The sequence below is a fragment of the Tenebrio molitor genome, chromosome 1, assembly GCF_963966145.1.
Source record: "Tenebrio molitor chromosome 1, icTenMoli1.1, whole genome shotgun sequence".
Classification (NCBI taxonomy): domain Eukaryota; kingdom Metazoa; phylum Arthropoda; class Insecta; order Coleoptera; family Tenebrionidae; genus Tenebrio; species Tenebrio molitor.
In genome coordinates this window covers 5286060-5309765 of record NC_091046.1, presented here as the reverse complement: position 1 = coordinate 5309765, position 23706 = coordinate 5286060, and the positions used below count along the sequence as shown (strand labels likewise).

The 23706-nt window shown below is 36.5% G+C and overlaps 1 protein-coding gene across 8 annotated transcripts in view; it reads left to right on the top strand.

Annotated features, from left to right (window-relative positions):
• The window catches only part of Sh (Potassium voltage-gated channel protein Shaker), a 227652-nt gene that overhangs the window by 109491 nt on the left and 94455 nt on the right, over positions 1 to 23706 (top strand). The window lies entirely within an intron of this gene.

Genomic DNA, 23706 nt, shown 5'->3' with positions numbered 1-23706 from the left:
ATAAATTTATTTGATTTCGGGATAAATATAATCGGATGCAAATCGGGTCGACTTGCTGCATCGGAATGAGGAACGCCCAATAAATTATTTAACAAGCACCCCGTTTATCCGATTCGTGAAGGGTAAAATAGAATATGGATTGTTCTTGTACACGATGAATCTCCTCTTTCAAAAATTTCAATCAAAGAAGTGTGCTTTCAACTCTCCGCAAGCTCTCCAATAGGTAATTAGTTGATTTTGTTTCGTTTTTCAAAATTTGTTTTGCTTCGATGTGATCGTTAATCTCCAGGTCATATTTAATTATTTAATGGGAGCATTATTTAAGATCCTTGAGTTTGGATCTATTTCTGGAGGTACCAAGCGGAAAGCTGTCTTTGCAAACAACCCCTAATCAGCATAATACGAAGGTTAATTCGGTATTAATGAATAGATCTCCATATAGTACAGCAAGCATGCAGAAGTCGTTCCACTCACGTATTCGAATCCGCCAGATATTCCACCTAATAAATGATCGTGCACGTTTGGAAGCCTAAATAACGACCAAAATTCAAATTATCTGCCAGGTTCTCACGCCTTTCCGGCATGATCACCGCTCCTTCTAATAAAAGTTTTACGGTGGAAGTTTTGCATTGTCCCGGAAAGATTAAAATTTTTCTATTGATTTATCACCGAGGAAAAGTCATTAAAGCCACCGTCGCAAACAAGACCAGTTGTTCAAAGACTGTCGAGATTTATCAATACTTGTCCGGAGTATTTATTGGTCATGAATGCGGAAGATGGGACAAAGCAATTCCGTCGGTTCTCTGTGCCATTACTTATTTATGAATTTACTAACGCGATGTCATCGGTATTTTCATATTGGTTGGTTTTGCATAATAAAGAAAAAATTCCGATGAGATGCCACAATTTATTCTCGGAGCATCTCCCCGCAAAGATCGGGATAACACGCTCCCAAGTTTGCAGATATCGGCAGAAACTTCCCGAGCTGGATTATTGTTAAAAGGGCAAGTGTCGAAAGAGTGCAGAGTCGAGTGGAACACATTTTGACACCGCATTGGTCTCTCGTTTATCGTGTTTGGATCAATATGAGCGGTGCATCCGCCCTTTGTGAATTAGCGGATTTCATCAAATTCGATGAATAAAACAGGATGCGGTGGAAATCAGGCGTCCTCCTTGATGTGGATTGCGGAGCAGAAATCTGAATTTGGCGCATTTAGGCGTCACGTCAGGTCGCCGGATTAACCTGGAGCGAGGAGGAAGCCGGCCGGAATAGAAATAAGAAGTGACAGGTGACCTTTATCCGGTGCCACCAAATTTGTTGTCTCAAGTTTCGCCTTAATTTGGGAGAATAAAAATGTGGTCATTTTACCCGGCCGGGAGCTTTTCAAAATATTCCACACTCCAGACGCGCAGATTTCCCTCAGGATTTATAAAACAACCACCCAACACCGCATCTGTTTCATGCATCCGTCGATAATCCTAATTGAGCCCATTTGCCGAACCGTAAATCTCGCGAAACTTTGACTTTATGAAAAATCAATTTGAAAAAATACCCTGGACGTAAAAATTTACAACGGACGTAATGTTCCTTATGGCAATAAAAAATCTAATAGTTACCTTCTTATCTGGCGGCATTTCCGCCTCCCCCATTTGCGCCGCTGCGCCATTTTTATTTATTCCGTCATGCCTCACGAGCATTTTGATGTTGTGACGATCAATTTAATCATCTCCCCTGTACCTGTATCGAACACGTGGTGTGCTTTTATCAGGGCCAATGAGTTGTTCGCTTCAAATACGGAAAGCTTTGTACGAGTCCTTTTGTATGCAGAAGACTGTATAATAAATTCATGCATGGAAATTATTGTGGTGACTTTTTATATGCAATGCCGTAGCGTTATTACCTGCCAGAAAGGAAGTGTGTAATTACTGTGAAATAAATAAAACCGTTACCCCAAAGCGTCGCTTCTGCTTTACGCCCCCGTAATTGTCTGTTATTTTATATGAGATTATTGTTGTCGAGGAATGACTGGAATTATCTGATCGTTCAATTTACCGAACACAGGACTGACAGGATAATGTTGAGAGCACAATACTGTGTCATTATCCTTTTGTGCCGTAAGTCGAGGAGCGCAGCGGGACGCAAAAATGAAATCGTGTCATATTCAGAAAGCTCATTGATTCGCCGAGTACGGACATGACGCTTTTACATTTTTTTTTTCAAGTGGAGCTCGTCGAATTCTTTCATCTCGATCCGTTTGAAATGTTAATTAATGGAGCACCACTCCAAATAAAATTATGTCGAAGAGGCTCCGCCAGATAATCTAATTTTAAAAAGCTCGACGAAGAAGCTCCTGTCCGCGACACGAAATCGATGATCGAGTTTAATTATTCCGGTTAATGACGGAAACGGGACTGAAAGCTCGTATGAATATTGTTGTTTGTAGACGGCGAATTTTATGTGCGCCAGATGAAAGCTTGCATTTGTATAGAGCTTTCGCCGGTTTTGCCTTAATAAAACGTTATTTTCGTCGGAGCTTAGCCGCTCCTGAAATATTTGCAGTTGCTGCAATAAAAATCGATTCGTCCCCATTCGCGAAAACAAGGGCTTTTATTGCTAGTCCAGACACAACGCTTCATAAAAATTCGATCCGGATCGTTTCTTCTTTTCCCGTAAGTATCTAATTCGATAATCGGCGAAAGCTCGCCCATCTGAGAAGTTCACTTTTATTCTGCGACGTCCAGTTAACGCCTATTCTATTTTTACTTTTGTATGATGTTATGGTAAATTGACAGCTTTTCCCGGGGACGTCATTATTTCGAATATCCTTTCGTCAGGACGAACTAATTCAATTTCGAATGTCGATTTAATTTACGGCCAAATCGAGGACAAGTAATAGCTCCGGGAGAAATTTATTGACCGAGGGATGAGCTTCTGCGGTTAATATCGCCGGCGGCAGCGCTTTTGGCATTTTTGGCAGCGACTCGATACGTCACATTTTCGTTGGTGCAGCGTCCAAAATCAACAACAAGAGATGCATTCTGATCAAAAGGCGTGACTGATCTGCCGTCCCGTTTATTTTGAAAGGTCGAGTCGTCGGAGCTTTTTCCTGCCATTAATTTTTTTGGCGATTAATCGTCCTGACACTTAACTCGCATTTCTTTCTCTCATCTTGTGCAAACATATTAATGTGGCGTCAGGATTCTAAAAATAAACGGCCCAGTGCACTTGACACTGAAACTGACAAGTTTACAGGACCGTTATCACTCGATTCCAGTCCTTTCGGAGCTTCTCAATCAACAGCCGCGGAAACTAAAACAAAACATAAAAATTCCTGCGAATTTATATCGTAAGTGAGCGCAGTGTAGTAAACTTGCAGCGATTTTATTTTCGTCCTGCTGTTTACTTTTGCGGTTTTTTATTTCTGACAAGACACCAACTCACATTTCCACCTCTCGTGGAAGCTTAATCGTTTTAATTAAACTAATTCCGCTGACTTTCAAAAATTAATTAAGAGATTTTTTTTGCAGACAGACGAATTTGTATTCAGAGATAAGATTTATGAATAAAACATTCGAATTACCGGGATACTTTTCGAACGGCTTAATGTGACAGTAATTGTTCTCAAAATGACTTACGGCGTTCTTGCTTTTGCTTAAAAAGAAAATGCGTGCATTTAAAGCCTGTTATTTCTGGTTCCGTTTAAATTCTCGAAAGAAGCCAAGGTGAACATGCCACATTTTGCAATAATCTATAAGTCTGTATACATCTGCATGCGCAATATGTCGGTCGCCGGTCCGGCCTTAAGGACTGGAATGTTTGAAATTGGAAATGATCGACAGACATTGATGAAACGCATCTGCTAATATTTATTTTTATCGGCAAAGTGGAACCGCTCCGGCGGAGTGTATCGCATCGCGCTTCGAACAAAGGATCAGGATAATAACTGCATAATTAATTCAGGCGGCGTCCTTACCGTTTCGCCCCACGAAAATTATTCATCTTCGTAAAAAATTTAAGAAAAAGTAATTTTTTTGTCGATCGAATCTATTTCCGCCGCGGCAATCGATACGTCCACATAAGTAAATTCGGAAAGTTTTCGTAGATTAATCCGTGAAACTAAATAATAAATTTAATCAAAGTTTTGATTGGACGGATTCTCCATTAGTTTGTAAATTGAAAAGCAGACTGATCGATCGATCGGGGTTTGCGCGATCTAGGATTGGAGGAAAAAATTTTAATTGTTTGGGTTTCAACTAAAACTTATCGGTTGTGACATCGCTCTGTTACAGCCAATCTCCTCATTACTCGAAGCCAATAAAACGCTTAGGAGAGATTTTACAAATTCTAAAAGTAAACTAAATCAGGACGAAGTCAGTCGTTACGGCTTTTATCTCCACTTTGCCGAGAATTCGAAATAAATTATTAAAATTCCCTTTCACGATCCCTGTAAAACAATCTTATCCTCGAGTTCGTTTAAGCTTTGCGTGAAAGCTCGCTGATAGTGTTTTCCGAAGCACTGCAATAACAGAGCAGTGATTTTGTTATGATCGCCCCACCGCTAACAGTTTTAATAAAGGGTTTAGTCTGTTGTCAACCCCCCGATACACTTTTAAATTTAGTTACACACTTAATTCCGAACGACTGTAATTTGCCCGATGTGGACTTAAACTTGCTCTCGGATATTTATTCTCGTCGATCTTCCTTAATGGGTAATTTCACGGCAACTTTTCGGCTCTGGTCTGAAAGGTCGCGTAATTTATCCGGAAAAAGCGTCGATGTGATCGATGATGTTTGAAGTTGCGCAATTACAATTTTATATTGTTAAATTGGCGGCAGTGCGTTTCGGCTTTAATGCGATATTAACTCGATTGAACAAACAAGAACATCATTTAAAAATTAATAAAGCCCCCGGATATTTCAGCTCCTTGCTCCACTTTCGCGAAATTCGTCGCCGCGCAATTTACAGGAACCTGTACGTCGCGAGAAATTGCCGCTGGATCGGTATTGAATGTGGTGGAAGAGAACTCGATCCTGATGCAGTGTCGCGTTTACGGTTTTCTTTTGAAACAAGAGCAACAATAAATATTTTCTCACACCAAGAGATCGATTCGTGGAGGGCGGCGTGGGCTTACGTAAATGGAGAAATTTATAGTGTTGGGGGTTTCATCAGTTCTGTTTAAAAACTGACACGCCGCGGAGCTTTTTGACGAAATTCGGTTTTTCCAGAATGAGGCCGACGCGAAGCGTCACGTTTAATTGGGGGAATTAAAGCTCCGTGAAATGTGTCAGACGTGCAGAATGCAGTCTGCAATGGCGCAAAGCTGATTAAAACTCGATTCTGATCCACGAGAGCGGGGCACTGATGCACAAAATTTTACGAAACTAGGTCCTCGAGGGAGTATTCTAGTTTTATTCTTTTTGGGGATTGTTTTAAAGAACTATAAAACTTTTATCTTCAAGGGGTCGAAAATCGCGACTTTGTGTATCTCTCTAGAAACGGTTAATGTGGCTTTTTTTTGTAACCGGACTTGAAACACTTCAAATCCTAGGAGTTGAAATGTCCACAGGTGGTTTGACCGAGTCCAATGTGATAATTACAGCTAATATTTAATAATTAAATTATATATCCCTATTAAAAAAAAGCCTCTGAAAAGTTGAAAAGAAAATAAATGATTTTATGTCCATTTTTTTTGTGATCCACTTGAAGATAAAATAGTATGTATATATCATTCAGAATAGAAAGTCTTTTTATGCTTCGCCCAGTTGCGTATTATGATCTACTATTTTCTGCTGCTGCTCCTGATAATGATGTATGTGACGCTATTAAGGACTATAGTTGTTAGATTCAGCAAGCAATTTTTATTTTCTTTTTGAGATAGGAGTTATTACCCAGGAGTTAACACCTAATGGGACAGAGATTTTTGGAAAAAAGTTTCAAAGAACAGAAGAGAACAGAAACGGCGACTGAACTATTTTTGTCTAGATCATTAAAAGCTCTGTTTTTGGATGTTTTTCCATCAAACGGTAGGCCACAGATATGCCAAGAATAAACCAACAGACCGAAGTTATATTGTCATTGGTTGATTTGACGTGGAACGATGCTATAATCCCCATTTCATTTTTGTTTTTCCCATTTCTCTGGCGAAATTTCCGTGTCATGCAAACAAGAAGTTTTCAAGCTTCAAATTAAACTCATGAATATTTATGCCGGCCCAGTTTTAAGTGTGTCATTATTTTATATTTCCGAGCTAATGAGAAATGCGTAAAACTCGAGAAAAATAATTCTTGTGTAGGTGAAATTCCGTTTTAAACAAACCGTAAAACGAACCGTCTTATCGCCTGAGAACACACCGTTCTTGTGTTTTCTTCACCCAGTCGGTTTGGGTGACGCAACTGAATTTTCCAACGAGGAAATCGTTAGAATTGCATCTGATAAGGACAATCGGCGTAACCTTGAAATTTAAATTTCTGTATTTCAGAAAAAATCCGTATTGGCGTGCTTTGCCCCGTGATTTACTCCTTGCGGTGTGATAAGATGATATCTCCGAGAGTAAAAATAAATTTTACTGCTACATTTTTCACAATTTTCCGGCTGAAACATAAAAGTTTCTTCTCATTTTGTTACTTAATTAAAACGTAACGTGATAGCTTGTAAATCATTTCGAACATCCGGAACACATTTACCGCCCGAACTCTGGAAAACAAACACGGTGGACGTGAAAATACATTTGCGTGTCGGGGATTGTTTCAAATGTCGCTTAATGGTTTTTCGACCAGAACGAGCTTTAATCGGAGTGACAAGTTAATCCGGAATTAATTCCAAAAGAGTAGAAAAAATTCTACCACTACTCCACTTAATTGGCAAAGACAAACACAATACGTTAATGGAAACTGCGATCATCAAAAGAATATGTCTCGCACTTTGACAGAAAATCTATCGCCACTTGTGCGTCAGCCCCTGAGAAATTAATCAAGATTCCCGGAAGCATTTGTGGGTTTGGCAAAATTTCACGTTTAAAACTTGGGTATAAACGTTTCGTTTGAGGGGATTGGAAGAGACAAGATGTTTCTCACGTGAAATTGCTAATACGTCGAAAATAGCAGCTGAGCTGATAAAAAACGGCCAGGCTGGAAAGAAAATGAATGTAGTGGAAATAGTGGTCAATACAAAAACTCCAATATAGGCCTAATATCTTCGCTTTAGTCGAATAAAGAGAAGTGGTTGAAAATACTTGAGAGCGGGTGTTTACTGAAAGAGACAAATACAAAGCCAGCGTGGCCATAAAAAAATACATTTAACCGCGAACACCGCCGCGACAGATAAATATCAGGGATGGTCGATGGGATTTATAAGAATTGTCGAGGACAGAAATGGTTTTTTTATTTTTCGAGTGGTCAAGGCAATTGAAAAATTCATTTTTGCAAAATACAACGCAAATGGGGTGTTTAGGGATGTTTTTAAAACAACACAAAGGGATATCAGTATTTCGGTTTTTATTGTGGAATTTACAAGCAATAAATTACTTGTCGTTCAGTTGTCGGCAACGAATTGTTTTTCGATAAATTTTGCAACGAGCTCGTGGGTGTGTCGTACATTTTTATTGTGATTTGGGTGCTTGTTCGCTTGTTAATTAATTAATTCTTCATTTGGTACATACTGATCGACAAAACTCAGCGGCAATTATCATTTTATTGATTGTTGTCGATTTGGAACGAACGAAAAATGTTAATCAATGTTCGTTTCCTGAAAAAAGTCATTATCCGGACTGAAACAGTCGCTGAATAATAGAAAACCGACATTTCGCCTGGAAAATAATTAATTTCATAAATTAATAAAACCTGTAGTTATTAGTAACTAAGAAAAGTCAATTCAAAATGCTGAGGAAATCAATGAATGAAAATCTACAAATTGTAAGTTTGAAAAGTGGGGCCACGTTAATTTTGTTCGATACCTCCCTAGAAAGTGACTCCGCATCCATAATTATCAGTGGGTGAAGTTTTCTCTTTCGTTCCCTTCACTTTCGCTCACTGTCTTTCACTCACTGGTTCTCATTTACTCGTAAATTTTTCAATTGTTTCTGATAACGTAATTTTGATGCTTTAGTCAACATTTGGTGCTTCTCGGCACTTGCCTCTTCCAGGACATCATCAGGAATATATCATCCATTCATCATCCATTTTCACAATATCCACAACGTACGCACTTTATTGACGTTACAGAACTTCCAAAAATGTGATTTTTTTCATTTATTATATTCTCTCATTAAATATAAACTCGTGATGTAATTAATAATCGATGACATGACTCGTGAAACTGGAGCAGCAACTCGTCCTACGAACTCGTTGATCCTGCAGTTTGGTTTCATTCCTAGACATAATCAACAATAATCATACCAATTGATATACTATTGGGTGATTCAAAATGATTGTGGCCAAGTATGGCAACTATGTACGAAAATTTGTGTGGCAACTGTGTTGGTGGGGTAGAGTTGACATTTCATAAGCGTGCATTTAATTTTTTTTTATACCCTTGCATGTTGACTTGACAATTTTCAAAATTGCGCGACTATGAACTGTCAAAGAAATGTCAACTCTATCCTACTCACATAGTTGCCACATACATTTTCGTACATAGTTGTCATACTTATTCACAATTATTTTGAATCATCCAATATAAGATTTGTGTAAGGCTGAAGGATGTTTTTATGACGAAATTAAAAGGAATCCTTCCTTTTTTCGTAATTTTTTCGCCATATCTTAAACAATTTGGAGATCAACTTTTATAGGTTGTTTTTCTGTTAATTTTTTTTTGTTTAATTATTTTTTAAAAATAATCTTATATTCTCGTTTCAACACATTTTTACGATGCTTCAAAAATATTAATCTGGTAAAACTTTTTCTATTAAGAGCGACATAATGAACGGTCTGCCAATTACCAGAAGTTTCTTAGCTTGTTTAATTTTCCAATAAATGATCAAGGAAAAGTTGAGAATAAAAGCATCGTTCTAAGTAATCGATAATTTAGTGTCTTAATGATAATAATTTATTAGTTGGTGTATTATATATTATTATTACCTTATCAGTTATCACCTGTTGACCTGTTGAATGCACGAAAAAATCTTTATAATGTTACAATTCCAACGTATTTTATTGATTCGTAATCTATTTCCATTTTACGACTTTCAATTTCTCTCTATGCATACAGGGTTGTTCACTGTAGAATTCCCGCGAAAATTTAATGTTATGCAACACAAAATACCAAAAGCTCAAATTGCTAGATACCATGTTTAAGGTTTTACAAATAAGGAATCAAAGTAGTAATGACATTTTGTTCTCAATCTAAGGTTATAAGAAGAAATATTGCAAAAAATCAACGTTAGACAAAAACTTTAGAAATAGGCCTATTTGGGTATCTTTGGGAATAAACATATCCAGCTTGAACAGCATTTTTACGGCACTCACCAAAGATCAGATTCATGTTTGTTTTTTCATCGTTTGAATAGATGTAAAAACTGACGTACGAATTTTTTTTATTACGTCAGACTCAAAAATGATGCCATAATGGATTATAAATTTTTTAAAATTAAATCAAGGCGATGTTTTAAACTGTATTTTGTGTTGCATAACATTGCATTTTCGCAGGAACTCTACGGTGAATAACTCTGTATATCACAGCCTGACTTGTTCTCTGTCTGATTATTCATTTCTGTTTACTATTTTGAAAACCTTTTTATCAAAATGAAAAACTGGACCGATGTCTATACCATTAATCAAACTTTCTTTACACAACTCCAGCAACAAAGAAACACATTCATGATAAATAATGGAAATTTCACCAAGTTCAAGTGAAAAACACACTTTCAGATCTAAGATGCCAAATCGGTGTACGTTGTACACGCACAGAAAATAATTTAAAAATTAACTGCACGATTATTCGAAATTATCATAATTGTGACTCACTGCCGGTCAATACTACAAAGCGACGTTGTATTTTTTTAAAGGTCGACTCAACACTCGTTTTTTTTTCCAATTTATTTGCATAAAGTTTGAACCACGCGTAGATATTTATTTCCAGATACTTTATAAAATCCGGTGTATTTATTTGACTGACGCGAGCTAAAGAACTGTCTTCCAGTGTTGTTGGACTGTATTCCCTTCATGCAACCCACACAGGAAAAAATTTGCTTCACATGTCGATTGCAGACCGGTGCACGTGTTTTATTATTGGAGTAGCATTCACAACAAACGAAAATGTGAAAACGTCACCGACAGAGATTAAAAACAGCAAAAAAATGCGTCATTCGACATTCACAAAAATGATAATCGATCCGCGATCGGCACAAAACACGAGTCCGGACGTAATCGAAGTCGAAATCGTAATTATTTCGGATTGTTTTCCTTTTCAAAGGGAAAATTTAATTCCGGAGTCTGGAAAAAGCGACCGGAGCGCATTATGCTGACCCAGAAGTTATCCGTTAGTAGAGGCCACAATGCGGTTTACATCAGGAATGAAATGGATTTTCCTGCCGACCCCACTTATCCTTTTCTAATCAGTGTGATTTACATGGGGAGGCAGAGACAAGCACGATGCATATGTAAGAATATTTTGGCCAGGGAGGAGGTGGAGAGATTCTGTCGTTTGCTAGTTTTGTGTCAAGGGTGGTGGTGTTTACGTTTGTTAATTTTAAAAAACAGAAAAACTGTCAAGAACAAAAGAAAAAAAAAGATAAAATCAATGGTTTAAGAGGCAACCTTGGTAATGGCAAGTGTGCTTACTCTGATGCTCATTTTTTTCTATAAAATAAAAATAAAGTGCCAGAGAGTGACATATTTAAATTAATTAATGCTTATGTATTTATAAATGGAAACTAAATCCTTATTTTCATTCATAAATCAATGTGAAGAGAATAGGTCGTAGAACATTGTTCTACGAATAAACAGCTAGATACACAATATTTATTTTTTGAGGAAATAATTGTCTTGTCAGAATGGATGATTTTAATATTGAAAAATAATTGGTAGGGCGTCTCAGAGGGGCGTAAATCTTTGGTAATTTCTTGGCCCACGTTCGATAATTTAATGTGGTGCAACTGGATATCGCGGGTAATGAGGAAGATGAGCAGTAAAAAACGCTGTACCAGACAAATTATTTAAAAATAATTGGGTTCCTGGCAAGGAAACTTCAAAAATCAAAGAACAAGTAAATTTATAGTGAGAATCTAAATTACGGTCATAAATCCAAGTTAATAACTCCGGCAGAAAGTGCTCCGATATTTTTCCAGTTCTTGTTTGTTAATTCCCTCTTCGTCGTCGTAGCTGTGTCGTGTTTTTTTTTGTCGTCGTGAAAAATTTATCTGTTATTCAGCTCGTATGACGTCTCTACCGTCCCCGATTTGGTCGGTCGTCCTCCGCATCCCCATCTGGAACGGTTCCAGCTCGGGACGGGCCAAGGGTGCAACATCCCTCTCCGGCTGCAGAAGGTTAGCACCACTGCAGCTGAAACGTCGAAAGGGCTGCAGTGCGTGTGCGCGAGACAGTGCCTTCTGCTGTGCTGGGCCTCCGAAGCCGGCCTCCGATCCCAGTCGCGTTCTTCGAGCGCGTCAGCCGTCCACACCGCCGCCAGGACCCTTCAGTACCGAATTACCAAGCGCCATCACACAAACAGTCCAAACAAAAAAGACAACAGCCAGTTTGAACGGTTCTCGCCTCCATAGCGCTTAAGCCACACATTCTCAATCAAAGCCAATCGAATTGCCTTCCGAAAGCTTTAGCCCAAAAGCTCCCAAAGCCACTCGATGCCTCTAGTCAAGGTCGCCCGTATTCAGGACCCTCTTCCATCCGCTTAGTTGCAGTGTTGTTGTTTCATGTGCCTGAAAGTGTTTTTAATAAATTATTGACGGCATGCGGCGGTTCGTCCTTTTCGTCCTGGCAATTAGAGGGATGATTCGCGCTAGACGCATCCTGTCAAGTGGGCGGCGGGATTGAGATGGTGCGAATGGAGGCGGCGGGGTTGAAACGAAGACGTCGATAGGGGTGTGCGAACTGCTGTTCGATATGTCCCCTTCAAACGGCGGCCATGTTTGCTATGACGGAGTATTTTGGCGAGTTCGCCTTAGCCAGGTAATGCCAAATATTTGGATGTAACATTTGTTAAAGTAATCGATCCAAAACTCCGTGCAACATGCCGGGTGGGAGTGGCATACCCAATTACACACTTAACCCCGAACTTTAGCGCTAACCTCAAACTTGATATTGACTTAAAAGCATTACCAACTTTAAACCACCGGTGGCCGACACTAGTTTCGGCAATGATAAATCTAGACGCGGTTGTCACACACGACACGTCCCACCCCCGGAAAGTGGAGCGAGGGGTGGTTCGCCGCCACAAACTTGCCACTCGCACGCACAACGGCCACTTTTTAATAATGATAAATACAATGATACTTATCAAATCAAATTAAAAGTTTGCCGCGTCATGAGCTACCTCACAAGTCACTAAACTTTTAATGGACTTTTGTATGGTAGGTATTTATCCGTCGTTAGAGATCTTGAGGGGACAGCTTTGTTCGGCGGTATCTACACTGACGTATTTTTTAAATTTCCATTTAATTTTTAATCACGTTAAAATTTCCACTTTTCGCCAACAAAGCGGTTACGGTCTAGATGGAATGAAAGCTGTTTGCAAGAAGTTTTTTGGACGGGTGCCATCTCGACGAAATAGTCAATAATTCAATAGAAATTGAGTTTCCTCTAAAAATGGTCGTACAAAACCAACTTCAATTATTCTCCATTTACCGAATCGAAAAGTGTGTCAGTGTCTAAAGTTTACGTAACAAGAATAATGTTTCTTTCATTAAAATGAAAATTATCCTACAAAACGTTGTTCTGCTCTAGGGCTTTAGTTTGCATATTATTCAAATGACTGTTCAGATGTGAATACTCTACAGTAAAAATAGCTTTTCAGTTATCTACTTTGGCACGCTAGAGACACAGTTATTCAGATTTCCTTTTTTTCAGTGTACATATCGGCTCTAAAAAAATCTTTGTGAATTGTTCCTTTAGTCGTAAATGTGATACGCTTCAGAATATCAAAAAAATTACATATTTATGAGCTAACTATTTTAGTCAGCTGTCATTGATTTCCTTGTAAGCTGCATCAAATAATTTAACAAAGAAATAATTGCTTTCATTAGGTCTATTAACTAGTTATCGTATCATAAAAGCATTATATTTTTGAAAACTGTTTTATCAAATTTTTCCACCGTCCATTAATTTCTAAGGGGTAGATTCACGAAAATCAGATAATTTGCAAATCGTTAACGAAACGACAAATACAAAGCTTCAACAATATCAGTTGTCGTGGTTTTGAATTTAATGTCTTACCGGGTTGTGTGAATGACCCACTAAGTAATCACTAATCATTAGGTCTGTTAAAATATCTAGACTTGCAGAAAGAAATTAATCAAATTGAAAAGAATCAATTTCCATTAATTATGAAATTACAGATCACGGGTCAGCTGTTTAAATCTAACCTCACTTCATGCCTTGTTTGTGTTTTTACTCTGCAGACGGACGAGTGGTGCGTTCACAATCGACTCTTTAACGCGAACTTTGAGGATCAATTTGAATGAACACCCGATATTTACTTTATTTCAAATGAATTAAAAATATAAGTTTTAGTGGTTCTTAAAGAGGTGAAAATCTACCTATTGAGCTTGAATCAATTCTCGGAAAATTAAAATTGAACCAGATTTTTGTTCTAATGAATTAAATAAACTACCTAATGCTATTGTATATTTACAGTGAATGTGATGAAGTCGATTTAATGACCCATTGAATAATAGGTATACGATTATTTATTTAATGACCCATTGAAAATTATACAGGGTCATTATAAATGATTGTAGTCTAAGCAAGGTATGCCCATGCTATGAAATGTTTGCCGCTCTATACAAACATAACTCTAATGTGGCGTGAACTGTCAATAGTGTCAATTGTGTAAACGGTGTGTATTCACATAATTTGGTCATTTTCATATGGAGCGGCAACCATAAATTTTAGGTTCAGTTTTTACGCCAACTTGGACTACAATAATTAATAATGATCCTGTATTTCTAAGTATACTTTGAAAGGATTGGCATAATTTAAAAAAAAATGATCAGAATTTGTTGACTTTATTAGCTTTTTAACTTAAATAATTTAAAGTATAAAATTTGGGTTTGTTAATGAGTTGAAAATCATTGAAGATAAATTGAACGTCGATTTAACGATTTCATGAAAGGTTATTTTTTCAGAAATTATTTTATTAAACAGATGATAAAAAGACCAAGAACGTCCGGCCATTGAAATTTTTTGTATTGCTCCCCTCTTACGCTACCACTGGATAAGATATAAAGGTGTAATTTATGCCAAGAAATTACCTCTTAGAAATACAAAATACAGATTCTTGTCAATCAGTGATAACACATTCAACGAATTTTGTTCCTTAAGTAGTACCCTACGCTCTCTTTGCGTTTTCAAAAAAAAAAACAAATTTCCTATTTGAATTTTTAAATATTTTGCCATTTATGCCGTCAATAGAGTTGCACAATTAAAAAAAAAAGTAAAAATGAACTAATGTAAGAATAACTAAGTTCCATTACTTAGCAAATTGATACATTTCATTAATTTTATTTTAACATTAAACTACTTCTTTGAAGATAAATTTCACTATGTGAGAAAATATTGTGATAGTTGAATGTCAACACTATTAATCTCGGTTAAATGACCCCGTAGGAGTATTTTTCTAATGAAATATCTCCACATAAATACAATCTCAAAGTATTTTTAAATCAAAAGAAACAGATTTCTTGCTGAATCTTTGAAGAGCCGTAAAATGCACCAAAAAAAAAATAAATAAATAAAGCGATAAAAAATAATTTAATAATTTTAAAGAATGAATCACCAATTAAACTTTTTTAGTTTTTAAGAAAAATTTTTGGAATAATATTGTACATACCCGTATTACATATAATATTCTTGCTTGGAGCACAATAGTATATTATTCAGTGAGCGAATAAATTACGCCACTTGCCCGCGCTCGTGACACAAAACAATCCTCACGAGTAATAACCATTATCCGCGAGTAGAATAGTGTACTTTTTTTACAACTTTGAAGAGAACTTGATACTTATTTAAGTTTCTTTATTAGATAAATTGAAACTGATGTTTTAAAATTATTACTTTGTGTTATTACGTTGTGTTGTTGCACTTTATAAACTAGCTGCTTTGATATTTGCAGTGAGTTTAAAAATTATTATTAAACGGGCCATGAGTAATGAATCCTGTTATCCAATGAAAAACACTTTAATAATTACAGTATTATCCAATAGGAGTAGAAAAAAATTTCCTACCTTCATTCGAATTGCTAAAATATTTTTTTTGTTCGACACCGTCAGAATTTGAAAATTTTCTCCTGGATTTTGATAAATGTCACAACTTGTTGAAACGAAACGTCAAGCTAATTTTTAAGATTTTAAGCGAGTTGGAGCCTTTAAGGGGCTCGTCGAACAAAAAACGTTGTGTTCAACTCGTTCGTGTGTAAATTGGGCTTTTTGGCACTCATTTCACTCGCGTTTTAAACTGGCCCACTCATACCAAAAAAAGCCCAATTTACACACGAACTCGTTAAATAAACTACTACATATTATAGAAAATTCTAATATCACGTAGATTAGCAACGACATACATTTTAACAATTTTTTTAAGTTGAAAGAAATACCATATCCTTTTAATACTTTAACGTGTCCTCCACATTTTATAAGCGTGTTTTACAACTCAAAAAAAAATAAACATTAAGTAATCCTAGTTACTAAAACACTCTCTCACGAAATTTTATCAAATTGAAACCTGCAAAAAAAGCTCTGCATTCTATTTCAGACATTTTTATATATACCTACTCCACGCAACTTGAGTATTTTAATGGACCAATATTTATTTAGTTTCTAGTATTAAATACACAAACAGTAATTTCAGCGAATCGTTTCTACCCACTCACTTTTTGATGGTTATGTCTAGAAGACGTTTTAACGCGAAACTATCTGCTAATTTGCGCCAGCACCATCATTATATCCTTCTTTAATCGTAAAATTGCGCGGCAGATAAACATTTAAGCCTGGATTTCAATTTGTAAATAAATAGGCGTATCTTACAGCTTCCTGTTCCTGTCAAAAAGGAAAAATTGCACGAACTCTGAATCCTTAACCCAAATTACCATTTACTTTTCCGCTTACAATACGTGTGACGTTACGATCGTCTACTTTTCTTCGTGTGTATTCTGCGAATCAATTTCAACAATAGTAAACTTAGATATTTATTTACGTCAGTTCTGGGAAACTTACGTTGGTTTGGAGTATTTTCGGTCCGAACTAGTGGGCAATTCTCATTGATTATTCTGATTTATCGGGAGAAAAAGAAGGAAAGCTTTCGATTGAAAATTTCTCGGGTCCGGTGAGTGCGCGCAGTTTACCCAACTAACTGAGAGTCTTTATCCATTCGTGGCTAATGAGGTCCCGAGTCCATTTGTTGACCACCACTATCAGACTAATTATAGGAAGTTGATAAAGCAACCAGACCCTATTCGCTCTCCGAGCACAGCCAGAAGCCGCATCCTTCCAACGTCCCAGTTTTAAAAGCTCGGACCAGAAGCTGCGGCGCTTCCCTTCATAGACGTCTGCGACGCGTTAAATTATAATCAATGATCACCCAAGTGAGTGCTTCGAGGGTCTCAGAATTCCCCGACATAACCCCATGACATTTACACGGGGTTCTCGCCGCCGCCTCCGATTCTTGTTTTCGGCGGGCGCGGAATTTTTTCTTCGGTTCGGGGAAAAGTTCTTCGGTAATTTAAATTTAGCAGCAGCACAAAGAAAATTAAGACTTTCCTGTCCGGTGGGATAATTAAATTTTCTTTCAGTTAAATGAGCGTTTGAGTTTTAATTGAGTTATTAAGCGCTTTCGCAGCGTTTTCGTTACATCGGGGAATTTTGCATGATCGGGACGGGATCAAAATATCGATGTATCGATTCGAATTCCGAACATTAAATGCATTACGGCAATTTGTCACGCGGAGGGGTAAACAGAGTCCCGTGTTAAATTAACCTTTTCGCTTAATTACAATTTTAACTAAAGTGCATCCACTAGGAGAGCTTAAATTTAATTTAGGTCGTCAGCCGGAGCGATTTTATTCGACTGCCGAAACAGGCAAACAATTAACTTGACGTCGAGAATTGCCGGATTTGAGGCGCAATAATTAATAGATCCCCGAACTGGATCTGGAAGGAGTCGAGTTACATCGTGTAAGGATTCATCCGTCTGTGTTAATGCCGGTGTAGGAAGTCGGAAATCGGCGGAGAAAATATCGGAAAGAGAATTAAATATTGACTGGGGATGGGCGGTCATTAGAGGACATTTTCTTGGGTAAACAATTTACGGGATAAAGACGAAGTCGTCGACGACAGGACAACAAGTCAGTGGCGCGGAAAAGACGGAGTGGTGTAGGAGTAATTGGTTTGTTTGAATAAATAAAGGGAACAATGGGCAAATTTGTCGTCGATTAAAAATAGAGGACGACTAAGTTGAAATTGAAAGGTGCTTTTTACGGCCATTTTACAATAAAATAAAGGGGTAGGCGACGAGAACCTTCGAAGAAAAGAGCAAGATGCTTCAGTCTTTCAATTATCATCAATTTAGCTAAAAGACATTGTAAAATTGCGAAATAACTTTCTGTAGTGACTGCGTGTTGTTGTGTTGTTTGTTCGGTTGAATCTACCAGTTTGTGGTTTTGAAATGTTTTTTAATGAAAATAGAGCACGAGATGAAAAACTTGCACACTTACCTAATCACAAAATGGAGTTTAAACTTGACAGTGAGAGTTACAAGGTTTTGAAACAACATACGGGAAATAAGAAGAATTTCTAAGAAAGCACTCTTGACCAGATTTCTATTTTTACACACGATACTTTTGTCCATTTTGTAGATCTAACAACTTAAATATGTCTTTTGTCTTAATTTATATAGGTCTTCCATTCTCTTCTCTCTCTCTCCTCTCTCTCTCTCTCTCTCTCTCTCCATTCTTTTCTTCTTCTTCGTCTGTCTATTCATGTGATTTATGTATTACATACTATATTTCTTATTATCTGTCCACTTTACATTTCTTTCTTTTTTTTTCGATCATTTTCCGAGGTTTCAGTTTCTACATTGCTCTTCTATTATCTACCGCATCTTTAACATGCTTCATTATTTCCTTTGAGCATGTTTTTCAAACTTCTAAACTTTTTTCTTCATATTTTTCCATATTTATAATCTTATTCATTCTCTGTGTTTCCATGCATTATATTTTACTCACTTTGTCTGCAGCCTTTACTAGGTATTTATTTTATCCTTTTTATGAAGATTTTCAATGAACCTTATCTTTTAGTTTCCATTTATATTGATTATCTATTTCCAGATAAAATTCTAGTACCAGTACCTTTGGTATCTTATTCTACCTTATTCTACTTTCTAATCCTACACTCTTTCCCTACATAAAGACCATCTTTGTTAAGCCATTTTAAAAATTGATCTTGTCCGTATTTCTATTTCCTAAACAAATTTTAGATTTTTCCTTGAACATAAAACATGTTCCAAATTATCAAACTCAATCGTTGTATCTTTTACCATTTATAACCTTTTTTATCTGGTCTGCACATTTTTCTTTATTTCTAATCGTATTTCGTCGTGTAATCATCATCCGGTGGCCATCCATCTATCTAATTCATATTTATTTTATTTGGTAACTCCCGATTAGGCACATTACCATATTCTCTTGTACTTCTTCCTCTAAGCGCCATCTGCCTTCTAAAACTCTGAATTTCCATCAACCATCATTTCTGAATTGTCTCATTCAGTTTGACTAGTATACGGTGTGTCTGGAAACGTAACGTAAAAATCTAAAGACAGGTCAATTAGTGTTTTAAAAAAGCTTTCTGCTGATAGTGTCTGTTCGGTCTTTTCGATGACCTTGAAAAAGTTATTGTTATAAAAAAAAATTGCTGAAATAATAGAAAACGTCCAAAACGAATTTTATTATCGTTTAGGATATTGTCGAGATGTTCAAGAACAACATTTTGAACATTTGTTGTAAGAATTATAGTTGCCTTTCAAAATTAAAGTTTTCTTTATTTTCTAATAAATAACCAATTAGGTTTTTTCAGGAAATTTCTTATGTAGATTGAAAATTTTTTGACCATCGGGTAGACAATTAAAAGGTCTATTATAAACGGTAGTAAAAATGCGACGTTGCCATTTAAAAAAACCTCTGATGACAACATCATAACTTTTTCAAGGTCATCCAAAACAGCAAACAGATACCATCAACAGAAACGCTAGTTTATCTGTTTTTGCGTTTTTCTCGAAAATCATTCGTTTCTATTTTATTGGGGTGTTTCCAGACTTTTTGGACACACTGTATAAATAAATGCTTTATTTGACCTCCGGGCTTTCGGATTCCGATTACAAACATAAAAAAAGAACAAGTCCAAAAATTAACATTTTTTCCCTTCTTTCATTTTCTATTCTTTCCCTCTTGTTCCATATCTCTTCATCCATCTTATTTCCCTTCCGTCTTCAGTATTTCCCCTCTTTTCTTCATCTCCCTTTGTCTCTCATTTTGCTATATCCATTCCACATGTGCCCAATTGTCTCTCTCTCCTCATAGCACATTCTGCACCTTCTTTCCTCTCCAGCCATCCAATACCTGTTTTCTCTCTCCTCATTCCCACACCTAAATCTCACCATCATTTTTCTTTCTCTTGCACTCTCTCTCTTCCCAGGTACTCCGGAATTTCCTGTGTCAAACATCTCTCATACATCCTGTTGTATCTGGATTCTTTGATTCTTTGCCTTCTTTCATGCTTGTCTATGGCTTTGTCCCTTTCACTCAGCTCTACATTCATCCATCTTCCTTTTGCTCTTAATCTTTCCACTTCTTCGCTCTCATACCCCTTTCACTGATAGATAGTACTTGTCTCTCCATCTTCTCTGTATTTTTTTCTTTTCTCTTTACATTCCGTAAGTATCCTGCACTCTTCCCTTCCCTCAGTTTTGTCTTCAAACTTTCCTGCTCTCTTTCCTGCTTTCACTCTCAACCTATTATTCCTCTTGCACTCTTCCCTCAACTATGTAACTTGGCGTTTCTCTGTCCATTCCTAGCACCCCTCTCAAATATTTTTCTTGCACTTTCTCTACCTCTTTTTGTTTCTTCCATCCCCAGACCTCTGCCCCGTACATCAATACACGGTGTATCTGAAATACGTGTGTTAATTTCAACCAATTAAAGAACTCGCTAATTTATGAAACTTTTCTCTATAACATTTTGCAAAATTCGCAAGGTATTCCAAAATTTTTTGCCCCACAATTTTTACCAAATGAGTCGTTTTGTGTGATTAGGCTCAAGTTTTTGTAACCATGAACATTTTAATGTTAATTATTTAATTTTTCTATAGCAATGTTACTTTTTGACAAGGCTCCGTTTCTATCACAACAAAAATTTTCGCCCTAAAGGGCCCCACATACTGCGTTTTTGTTCGACGGTTTTGTTCGACGAACAAGTCTGTTCGAACAAAATCGACGAACACGAGTTGCACACACACTTCAGCTTTATTTAAAGGTTTTAATGAGTGAATAAATATATAAGTTATATTTGTATGCAGTGGCGGCGGCATTAGCTATAAAAACATATATTTTCCATAAACACGGAAGACTGCGAAGAGTTCTATAAATTCCAGTAAGAACTTTCTGTTAATCTCGCGAAAATCCGTTATTTTCAAACAATAATTTGTCGCGAAATACAAATCGCCAAAATCTGGTTTTATTATTTGGTACTACACCACTACAAAAACAGACGTTTTTTAAAACCGTTCACCGCACACACTTCAGATTTGCTCGAACTGACAAGTCTGTCGAACAAGTTCGACGGACATAATCAGGGTAAACCTGATAATTTTCCTCATTTTTGTTCGCGAGCAAAAACGACGGTTTTCCAGACACACACTTCAGATTTGCATCGTTTTTGTTCGAACAGACTTGTTCGTCGAACAAAATCGTCGAACAAAAACGCAGTCTGTGGGGCCCTTTACCCACAGGCGGGTATACACATTGATGATTAATTTGTTCAAAATTTTAAATCAATTTGTAATGCTTTTTCGTTAAAATGTTATAGAGAAAAGTTAAATAATTAGCGAGTTCTTTCTCTAGTTAAAATTAATACACGTATTTAAAATACACCCTGTATACTCTATCATGCTCTCTTACTTTCTCTATGCTATTCCCCAAACACATCCCACTACTTCAGTTTGACTAGTATTTGTTTTCTTTTTTCTCTTGTTTTTCTCTCACTTGCTTCCACTCTTAGCTTTCTTTTTCTTCATCATTTCCGATTATGTGTGACTTTATGTGTAACTTTCTTTATGAGTGCTCCTACACATTCCACTTACAAAAAATTCAGTATCTCCTCAGTTTTTTTTTTGTTTTTTATTATTCTCCACTGTTTCTTAGTTACGTTTCTCTCTTTCCTATAGTTCTGGGACTGACACTGTTGTATCCTTTTTTTTAACACATTTCTACATTCTCCCATTCCTCCATGGACTTTTCTCTATACGCATTACAAATACGTTTCTTCTTTTTTCATATCTTCTTGTCTCTACTTACATTATACAGGGTGATTCATATACAGGGTGATTCACGTAGCCCGTTCGTTAGAAACTTTCCGATTTCCCAAAATTGTATTAATGTGAAAATTGGTAGCTGACTATAACCGACTGCTCCAAGTTCAGATAAAATATTTTCAAAATGGCGACACTTCCGGAAATACCGGAAATCGACCCCATCTTTGTGTTTTTAAATAGAAAGGCCCCATTTTGATTTCAAATTTGAATTCTACGTTAAATTTTGGGTTTGGAACGTTCTTTTGTCAACACTTATCTGTCATCGTTTTTGATCTATGTCTCTTTTTCGTAAAAAAGCGGGATTGCAGGGGTTTATTAAAAAACTCCTGAACCATTGGAAACAAATAATTGATTATTTTTTAAAATTTAATTTCCAAAGGTTTAGTCGATCTTTTGCGCCATTAGTGAGATTTCTTTTACGTTTGATACATCTACTGCAATTTTTCAAAGCTGATTAGCAAAAAATGTCAAAAACTTTTGAAAAATTGTAGTAGGCGTATGAAACATTAAAAAATGTCACTAGTGGCGCAAAAGATCGGCCAAACCTTTAGGGATTCAATTAAAAAAAAATCATTGTCTTTTTCCAATGGTTCAGGAGTTATACATCTTTTAAGGAAGCCCTGCAACTCCGCTTTTTTTGCGAAAAAGAAGACATACGTCAAAAAAGAAGACAAGATAAGTGTTGACAAGAGAACGTTCTGAACTCACACTTTAACGTGGAATCCAAATATGATATCCAAATGGGGCCTTTCAATTGAAAAAAAAAAATTGAAAATAATTTATTTGAACTTGGAGCAATCGATTATATTCAGCTACCGATTTTCATATTAATACAATTTTGGGAAATCAGAAAGTTTCTAACGAATGGGCTACGTGAATCAGCCTGTATTATTATGTCTTTTACATTAGTTATATTAAATCCCAATGTTTATTTTATTCCGCTTCACCAAGAAGTTTCCCTTGCTATATTTTTCCACATTCATAAACTAATTTTTTTCTAAAGTCATTCCATCTACATATAACTTCTGTTAATCTGTCTCTACACGTTCTTTTTATTTTATTCATTCTCTTTTTTTTTCTTTCATGCAAGATTTCTTTAGTTTTTATTTTGCTTGTACTTATTGACTTGTTAACTTTCCAGCCTTTTCCTTGTGTCTGTCTATCTATCTCTAGCGCCTGTCAGACCTACTTACTGTTGATTTTATCGTGCTTTCATCAATGTCTAATAAATTTCCAAGCTTTCAATTGTTCCAAGCAATATTACTACTATATTTTTTCTTCGTTTAGTAGATACACTCCAAATTCTTGCCTTTTTCATTTTTCTGATCTACGCTTACTTCTATATCTAAGACAATCCGCTTTTCCTTCAGTACACTCCTTCCATACTTCCATTTCCCTTCGTTCAGCATTTTGATAGACTCTTCCAATTAATCTTATCCTTTATATCTACTCTCTTCCTCTTTCTTTCAATGTCTTTTAAACTCTTTTTTCTCCCGTTTACCTGTAGCATTTAACAAAAGGTTCTTACCTTTTCTCCTCAGCCTTTCTTACTTTCTACCTCAACATCTGCAATTTAAGTTAATGTAACCTTTATTACACCCTCATTAGACTTGTTGCCATGCCTCAGCGAACTTTATTACAATTCTTGGTTTTATTTCACGTAATACAATACAAAATGGTATTTATTACGCTGTTAGATTTAAACAAAGCGTTAGAGAGAAATTGTTCTGATGCAGTCCAGAAGTGAAATTATGAATTATTCTCATACATTCATCCTGAAATGCAGTGCGAAATTTAATTTACAATGATTCTACCTCGAAGTTGGCCAACTCTGGTGGAAAATTCGTCTTTTCAGCTGAAACTCTGACTTATATCCGGAATCGGGTGCGTCGCCTCCGGTGTATTTTTTGGCCACACGTTGTACGTACAAGATCGATGATTAACTCGGACAAAATAAACCAC